At 37.2% G+C, this 7,937-nt stretch overlaps 1 long non-coding RNA gene across 1 annotated transcript in view; it reads left to right on the forward strand.

The window, feature by feature from the left end:
• LOC140683539 (uncharacterized) overlaps positions 1-6,694 on the forward strand; it is a 33,991-nt gene extending 27,297 nt beyond the window's left edge. The window contains exons 2-4 of the long non-coding RNA XR_012054717.1: positions 1,910-1,987; positions 3,395-3,520; positions 5,773-6,694. This is a non-coding gene — a long non-coding RNA (uncharacterized lncRNA). The remainder of the gene's footprint in view (positions 1-1,909; positions 1,988-3,394; positions 3,521-5,772) is intronic.
• Positions 6,695-7,937: the final 1,243 nt, after the last annotated feature.

Here is a 7,937-nt window from a genome sequence, read left to right on the forward strand (position 1 = left end):
ATAAACGCTTTTCAACCGTCTGCCATATTGGTGTATGCGTGTGTTGATTAGCCCGAGCGGCTTGGACGAGACCAGGCCGCCGTGCTGCCTTATCTGAACCAGGCTCCTGGTTGTCTTTCATAAAGACAACAATCTCATAGTATTTTACTGGGAATTACAATTTTTTAAAAAATATGCTCTATTCACAGCAAAGAATTTTTTTCTAAATATATAATTTAAACTATTCAGTTTCAGTTTGAATCCCCTCCCATTCTCTTGCTACACGCCCTTGTAAATATTCCCTTGGCATCTTTCTTTTTGTCTCCCTTCAGATACTGTAAGGCCACAATTAGGTCACCTCAAAGCCTTCTCTTTTTCAGGCCGAACAATCCCAGTCATCCCAGCTTTTCCTCATAGGAGAGGTGCTCCATCTTTCCGAACAACTCAGTGACCTTCTCTGGACACTCCAACAGGTCCGTGTCCTTCTGTCCTGGGACCCCAGCGCTGGATGCAGCACTGCAGTGTAAAACTCTAGGGTGAAACTAGCTCAGGTCTGAAGAAATTTAGCTTGTGCTGGCATGTGCTGCAATGGGTTTAAATCACTTCTGAATCTCAAAACTAATTCAGCCTGGTGTCTCTATACTGTGCTGTATGGCTAGGAAAGGTTCCAGAGGATGAATATGCAAGGATTTGAGCATTTGATAAAACAACAATGTACAGATGTAGTGTGTGAAGCTATTCAGATTTACAATGCCTAGAAGCTGGAACAGAATGGACATCTGACAGTCCTGACCCACAGATGTGAGACAGAGAGTTGTCTTAATTTATCCTGGTCTTTTTTAGATGGGAATCTTTCTAAAATATTTTATTTATCAAATTGCTGTATGGGTGTATTTTTATAACGCAATTTCTGAAAAGTCATGTATCCTGATAGGTTTGGGTTATTATTAATTATACAAAGTGCTGTGAATTATTTTTTATGCACCAAGATTTTCATCATCAGAGACTCACTTTACAAATTTAATGTCTCATTCTCAAATAAATGTCTCTTTTCTGATTTGCTGCTGCTGTCAGCATTCTTCATCTCTATGTCATTACCAGTCCTGGGAACTTGTTTATCTTCTGACCCTGCTTCTCATCCCAAATCCAAAGATTTTATCTGCCTCAGGAGGAAATAAACACATCTTAACAGCCATGAATCCCCATGGGAAGTGCAGATCAAAGGATGATAAATCCTATAAAATTTAATTTAGGTGATTATTGGTAGGCAGGGAAGAGGAGTAAATGCACTCTTGTTTTTGACAAAGAGAATTTAAGAGCAGTTTATGTTTGCAATTATGCCTGGTGAGAATTTTTGCTTAGCTATCTCACTTTTTCCTCCTTGTTGCTCATCACCTCCCCTTTACCAAAGGCTGTTCCCCATCTTCCCCCACCTAAGCTGTCAAAGTTCCCTTTACTGTCTTTCAATCAAAATATCTGAAATTAAAAAAACTTCCACTTAAGCACTTGTGCTAGTTTGTCTCTTTTCTATGGAGAATTTCTGAAGAATTCCCTTGTGGGCAGCAAATGCCTCAGTTTTAATGAAGAGCCATAGGAAGCAGCAACCTCGGCTTCCCACTTTTCAGCTGTTCCACCTGAAGATGATGGAAAAAGGAGTACAAGCCCTGAGAAACCTGGAAGTATGATGTTGGGAAGGGCATATATAAACATGGAGCAGACAGTTTCACTTTTATATGTTCAAAGAACTGGAGCCAATCAGACCAGAATACAGACATGGAGAGAGCTGCTGTGTCTGGGTATGCTCTATAACACTTACCAGTAATAACAGGTGTCTCATTTAGCGTTACAAAGTTCAGTTCAGAGCTGCCCTAATAAAGAGCTCTGCAGTGCATCTATGTTAGTCTTCCTTTTATTTTTTTCTTTCTTTAAGGATTCTTGAAGACATTCCATAGGACTGGATATGCAAAAGTGTGAGGTCAGCAGTAAAACAGCAAACAGACTGGCCTAGGTAGGTATAGTGTGGTTAATTTGAAACTGGGACTAGGCAAAAAAAAAAAAAATAGAAAGATTGATGAAAGAAACAATCAGCTGATAATTGTAGAATAGAAATATGCTCAGTTATAATGGTTTCCTGCAAGAAAAAAAATAGTGCAAAAAAGCTGTGATCACTCTGAAAAAGACTGTCAGTGTATTTTCTATGGCCAGCTGTAATAGCAACACAATCTAAAACTGGCAATGAATTTGGTAGTAACACAGTGCTGGGAGCCAGAAGTACCCATCTATTTCAGGTGATCACAGTGTTGTGGTAAAATATGAGACTACTGAATATTATTTTTCTGAGATTTCCTGCAGGAGAAAATACTTACTTTGGTATGACTGATACTAGACCCTGAGCTGTTATTTTTTTCAGCACAAGAAGTTGCAGCTACCTTTGGTTTAAAGTCAGGTTTAAAGTCAGGTGCTCAATGAAGTTCATACACAGTTACAAATAGAGTTATCAGGCTCCTAATGATCTATTCTCCCATTGATACTCCTGGGACGTTGCATAAAGCTCTCATTAATGCAAAGGGAAAAGTGGAAAGTATATGCCGAAATCAACAACTCCCCCTGTTGTTGTAACGGGTGAATGGTTCCCTTAGGCAAAAAACATTACTGACTTTATTTTTACCTTGACTACCTCCTTCTCCTTATGAAACAAATAATGTTAAAAAGGGTGGGTTTTTTATTTGTTTGTTTTTTAAGTGAATGTCAAAGGAGAAAGTCAGCGAGGAGGATTTATCAAAAACAAGATTCTTGTTAAGACCCAGTTCTGACCCAGTGTAGCCAAATCATCAATCACAGTGACAATGGACCATATTTATCCCTGGTGCAGCTGCACTGTAATTGACAGAATTACATTTAGAAGAGATTTGCCTTATTGCTGTTTAGTTAGAAGTCTGGGGTGATGATTAGTCGAAGGTTTGACTTTCTCTGCAGCTTGGATTAATGCATACATTATGCAAAGGTATATGTGTATTCAGTTTGCTGTAGATGTTGTAGTCAAGAATTCAAGGGTGTTTGCACTTTGTTGCTCCAAATTCCATTATAACAGAATGTAAAGATAACAGGGCCACAATCTAGTTATGCACTTCAAAAGTTGACAGCATAATTTGATTGTATTCTGCTTTTTTTTACCATAATTTGCAGGTATACTTTGTGGCTGGTAATACATGCTAGGCATGGTACAGCTTAAATGTGTAGCACTAATGATGTCCTACAGCAAAGAAATATTGTTTCAAGACTTTTGTATTACTACATATCCCAAAAAACACACATAGAGAAAGTGAGTGCTTACTTATATAGTTACAATGAAAGAACAAAAATATTTGTCAGTTTCTAAGTTGTCTGCTCATTTTTTGTATCCTATAAAATTTAGGTTCCCTTTAGTCAATTGGAGTAAGCAGAACAACACGTTTCATTCTTTGAAAGGAAATATTTCAAACCCTTTGATACTGTTAACAAATTGGATCTGTTAAAGCTAGATGGTGCTACCCCATGTTAAGTAAGTGGTGTATTTCAATTTTTTATTTCCTAAACAAGTAATTATCCTTATATAGTAGCCATATTCAGCTGCTTACTGCATGAAATTGTTTTTAACCTAAATAAAGGGAAGGACTAACACTGACTTCACTGGAGCTATGATTTTTTGTTTATTACATTAATGAAATATAATGTGCCTCAGTAACATAGCTCAAAATATTTATTGATCAATTAACGAAAAGCAAAGATTGATGCTAAATGCAGGTGTTGTCTGAAACATGAAAAGTAACAATAGAAAAAGCCCTGGTTTATTGCAGTGCCCTGTGATACACATTTCAGAGCTCTGTTAGATCTGTATATAAATGTGGTTAGTATCACCTTCTAGAATTGGAAGTAGTTATGATTTTGCTATTTAATAAATGGGCCACATATGTGAGGAAGTGATTTCCTAGTAGTAACGCTACAGTCTGGTAAATAACTGTTGTCTTACTCACTAGTAGGTAGTTGGGTATCTCATACACCTATAATTCTACCACATATTGATTCAAATTAATTTGATCTACAAATTATCCTAAAATACTGTTTAGGCAAAAAAAGTTCCTGGATCTTTTTTGAAGAAGATATTTAGAACAAGACTGGACTGACCAATATTTTTTGCAGTTTTACTGGAAATCTTTCTGAGAAATACAGTTAGTGTGATATGAGGAAATATGATGAGTTTGTACTGAAATTCCATGTGGGGTTTTGTTATCAATCAATGCATCCTAGGGATTTACAGAGAAATCTGCTAATGGAATACAGTTAACATAAAACTATGCCATCAGTAAGTGTCACTTGTACTATTGGGAGACATTAGCTGTCACAGCAGTGGCTGGGAAAATGCAGAGTACAGTACATGTAGTTCATAAACTGTTGTGAATTACATGGCAGCTCTTTCTGACTTCCTTTTGTCTACACAGTCCTAAGGATTTTAATAGCACTCTTCACTGTTACTCTAGCACAAAAGACAGATCAATTAGAAAAAGAAATCAATGTAAACTCTTTTTTCAATAAAATAAGTGCTGAAGGTCTTGAAAACTTCCAACTACACGTACAGCTTAGGCTCTGTGTCAGTATTTCTCATTCAGTGGGTTACAATCCCAAAGTCATACAAAAATTTCACCAGAGGGCTAAAAAAGAGTGAAAATTTTATGACAATTTAAGGCAAAGTATATCTAAACTTCCTGTTCTTCACAAATACTTATCTTTTAAGGCTCAGCAACTTCTGTAAATCTCTTGAAACACACATTGTGGCAATTACTTTTCTCACTGTTAGATTTGTAGCATATAAAAGGAGTTCATAATTTTTCTAATATCTATTAAATATCACCTGTGAAAATGCTTATAAATCATACTTTCATTAAAATTAACTGATGCATGTGATACATGATACTAGCTAGAATTTTATAGCTAACGTACATTACTATCCTTGTGAGGTCTATGTAAATTTTAACACATTAACTGACAGGATTTACTGCAACTGGCATTGACCACATAGTTTATAGTAAAAGTACAGCAGGGCTTCAGAAGAGTGATTAGTATGTGCTAGCCATAGGAGTTGAAATTAACCTTTTTATCTAATCAGAACTGTGTCAAACACTAATTTTTTTTGGATGCAGAAGTTGACAAAACTTGTCAAAACCTTACTGTATTTTCTTTCAGAGCCACTTAAACTAAAAGCACTTGGATATTATGGCCACATATAGAATTTACACCTGTGTTTACCCCAACATTTAACACAGATGCAATAGCTTTCTGTGTTACTAGCGTTTGTATTTTCTTTGTTAGAAAGACTGAGCTGATGTGAGCTTTACAGAACTGAAGCAATGACAGCTAAGAAAATGAGCTCTGAGATGCCACCCACCATTGTCCCTTTGAGAAGTTCCTCCTTCATTCTTCTCCAGCTACCCCTTACCTGCTGTATCACTGGTTGCTGCAGCCACTCATTTACCCAGTCAAAGGAGATGCCCAACTTTAGTGAGCTTGATAGTAAATCTTTGCTCACCTGGGCTGTGGGCTCATGAGCGGTCATCCCTGTGATGGCCAATCAGAAAATCTCTACTTTAACGATTATGGCAAAGAATAAAAACAAATTTGCCAGAAAGTAATCTAGTTTCCTCCATCATGCATATGCATACCTATGTGTTTAGGGTGTGTCCCATCCCTGGAAGTGTTCATGGCCAGGTTGGAAGGGGGTTTGAGCAACCAGGTCTAATGGAAACTGTTTCTGTGCAGGGCAGGGGGATTGCACCTACATGATCTTCAAGGTCCCATCCAAAGAAAATCATCCAACAGGACAAGAGGAAATGGCCTCAAGCTGAGACAGAGGAGGTTCTGGTTGGGCATTAGGAAGAATTTCTTCATTAAAAGTGTGGTCAGGCACTAGAGTGGAGTGCCCAGGAGGTGCTGGAGTCATTGTTCCTGGGAGCGTCTAAGAAATTACTGAATGTGGTGCTTGTTGCTAATTGGTCTCATTGACAAGGTGATGTTTGGTCAAAGGCTGAACTTGATGATCTCAGATGTTTTTTCCAACCTCAATGAGTCTATGATTCTACTATTATGACTTAATTTATTTTGCATGTGTACCTGCATGTAAGTTATGTGTACCTGTATTTAAGTTATACTTTATTTAATGGGAAAAAAAAAGGTTAAAAGAAGAAAATGTTAAAGATAAAACAATAGAATGTATTATATAGAATATATACCTCACCCAGGAAGTAATCGCTTTGCAGAAAAGACCACTGGCAGGCAAAGAAACTTGCAGTAACAATAAACTGTAATTTTATGGTTATTTGGGTCAAAATTTATTCAGACTAAAACCAGAAAAGTTTTCTCTTTCCTTTCTCTGTCATTGTGCTTTTCTCCGCTGGTAAAGCATCTTGTAATGTAATCTAGTTTGGGGAACTGATCTTGCTGAAAAATAACCACCAAAGGACAAAATAAAGATCCTTTTTGTTTAGACTTATCAGTTCTAGGTCATGACTGAGAGATTTGTTGTCAGTTCTGTGGAAGTCATGGCACTGTACAGAAGGAACTACCAAGGCTGTCTTCAGTGCAGCTCAAACAATGCCTGAGACTTGATATAGGAAGATGGGGAGGATCCATATGAATATTGAAGAAACAGTTGTGTCCAGTTAAAGAAGAAGATAAAGCAGTGATGCACTCTATTAAAAAAAAAAAAAAAAAAAAAAAAAAAAAAAAGGAGAAAAGAGAAAGAAGAGAAAACTGAGAAAACTGCACTGTTGTCCTGGGCATTGAGCAGACTTTATAATGCTTCTGATGGAATATATTTTCCCTGTTTACAGATAACCTGAGTCTTGTTCTGCTGTTACCCATCTCCTTCAATTGCCATGAATGTACATGATGAGACAATAGAGGATCCTGGCAACATACTGGAGAAAGTCTAAAAACAGCCAATAAGAAGAGCATAGCCTCTAGATTCCTCACGGGGAGAGGGAAATAGCCAGAATTTTTGCTGTCCTGTGGGATGCAATTATGTTGTCCAGAACCAAAGTGTGACCTGTCTTGCCTGTCCTGTTTATTGAATGCAAACTTGATGTCTGGTTTCATTGCAAGTTCCCCGCCTAAGATGGATATCCTAAGGCCAAATTCAATCGGCAGTCAACCTCTATACCTGTCCAGAGCCAGTATTTTCAAAAGAATGCATGTCAGTAAATTATGATGTCTGTTTCAGTTAAAATCAACATTTCTTTCCTAGCTCACTTAAAATCAAATACACTGCAGTCCAAGAGATATATTCCTTATTTCCTACACAATTTATAGCACTATGGTTCTGGTATGTGATTTTGACACTCAGAAGAATTTGGTTTAAATTTTCAGATTTTTCTGTGGTGTTGGATATTTAACTTTGAATACCAAAAGAAGAAACTTCAGGATTAATACCTGGCTATGTCTTCTCAGGGAATAAAAGCAGCAACCCTAAACTTCAAACTGAAATATCTGAAATAGAGCTAGTATTGCAAGTATCAGAGCTATGGATCTTTCAAGGAGGCCCTTAGACAAATTTGGAGAAGAAGCTTTCAAATCTTTATGTGACTTTTTCCTGTGAAGATTTAAAGGATGTGATTCCAGCAAAGGAAAGCCACAATGATTTCCCTGGGGTTTTTTTTACCCTCTTTGTGATGAATTTTCATTAAAAATACACCAGTGAAGTGCAGAGAAATTTTAGTTTTGAATTTTGAGGAGTTTAGTGTATATACGAAGACAATGGGTTTATCACACTGCTCATCTTTGTCAGACTAACAAGGTCTCCTGGACACCATGTCCATGTCCCAGATTCATACCGTTCTCTCTGTTTTTGTTGAGAGGCTATCTGCATATATTTCTTTAGTGGAGAGCTATAGGTTTCCCCAGAGAACAATTCAGAACACCTAATATCA

The sequence above is a fragment of the Taeniopygia guttata genome, chromosome 3 (genome assembly GCF_048771995.1).
Source record: "Taeniopygia guttata chromosome 3, bTaeGut7.mat, whole genome shotgun sequence".
NCBI lineage: Eukaryota > Metazoa > Chordata > Aves > Passeriformes > Estrildidae > Taeniopygia > Taeniopygia guttata.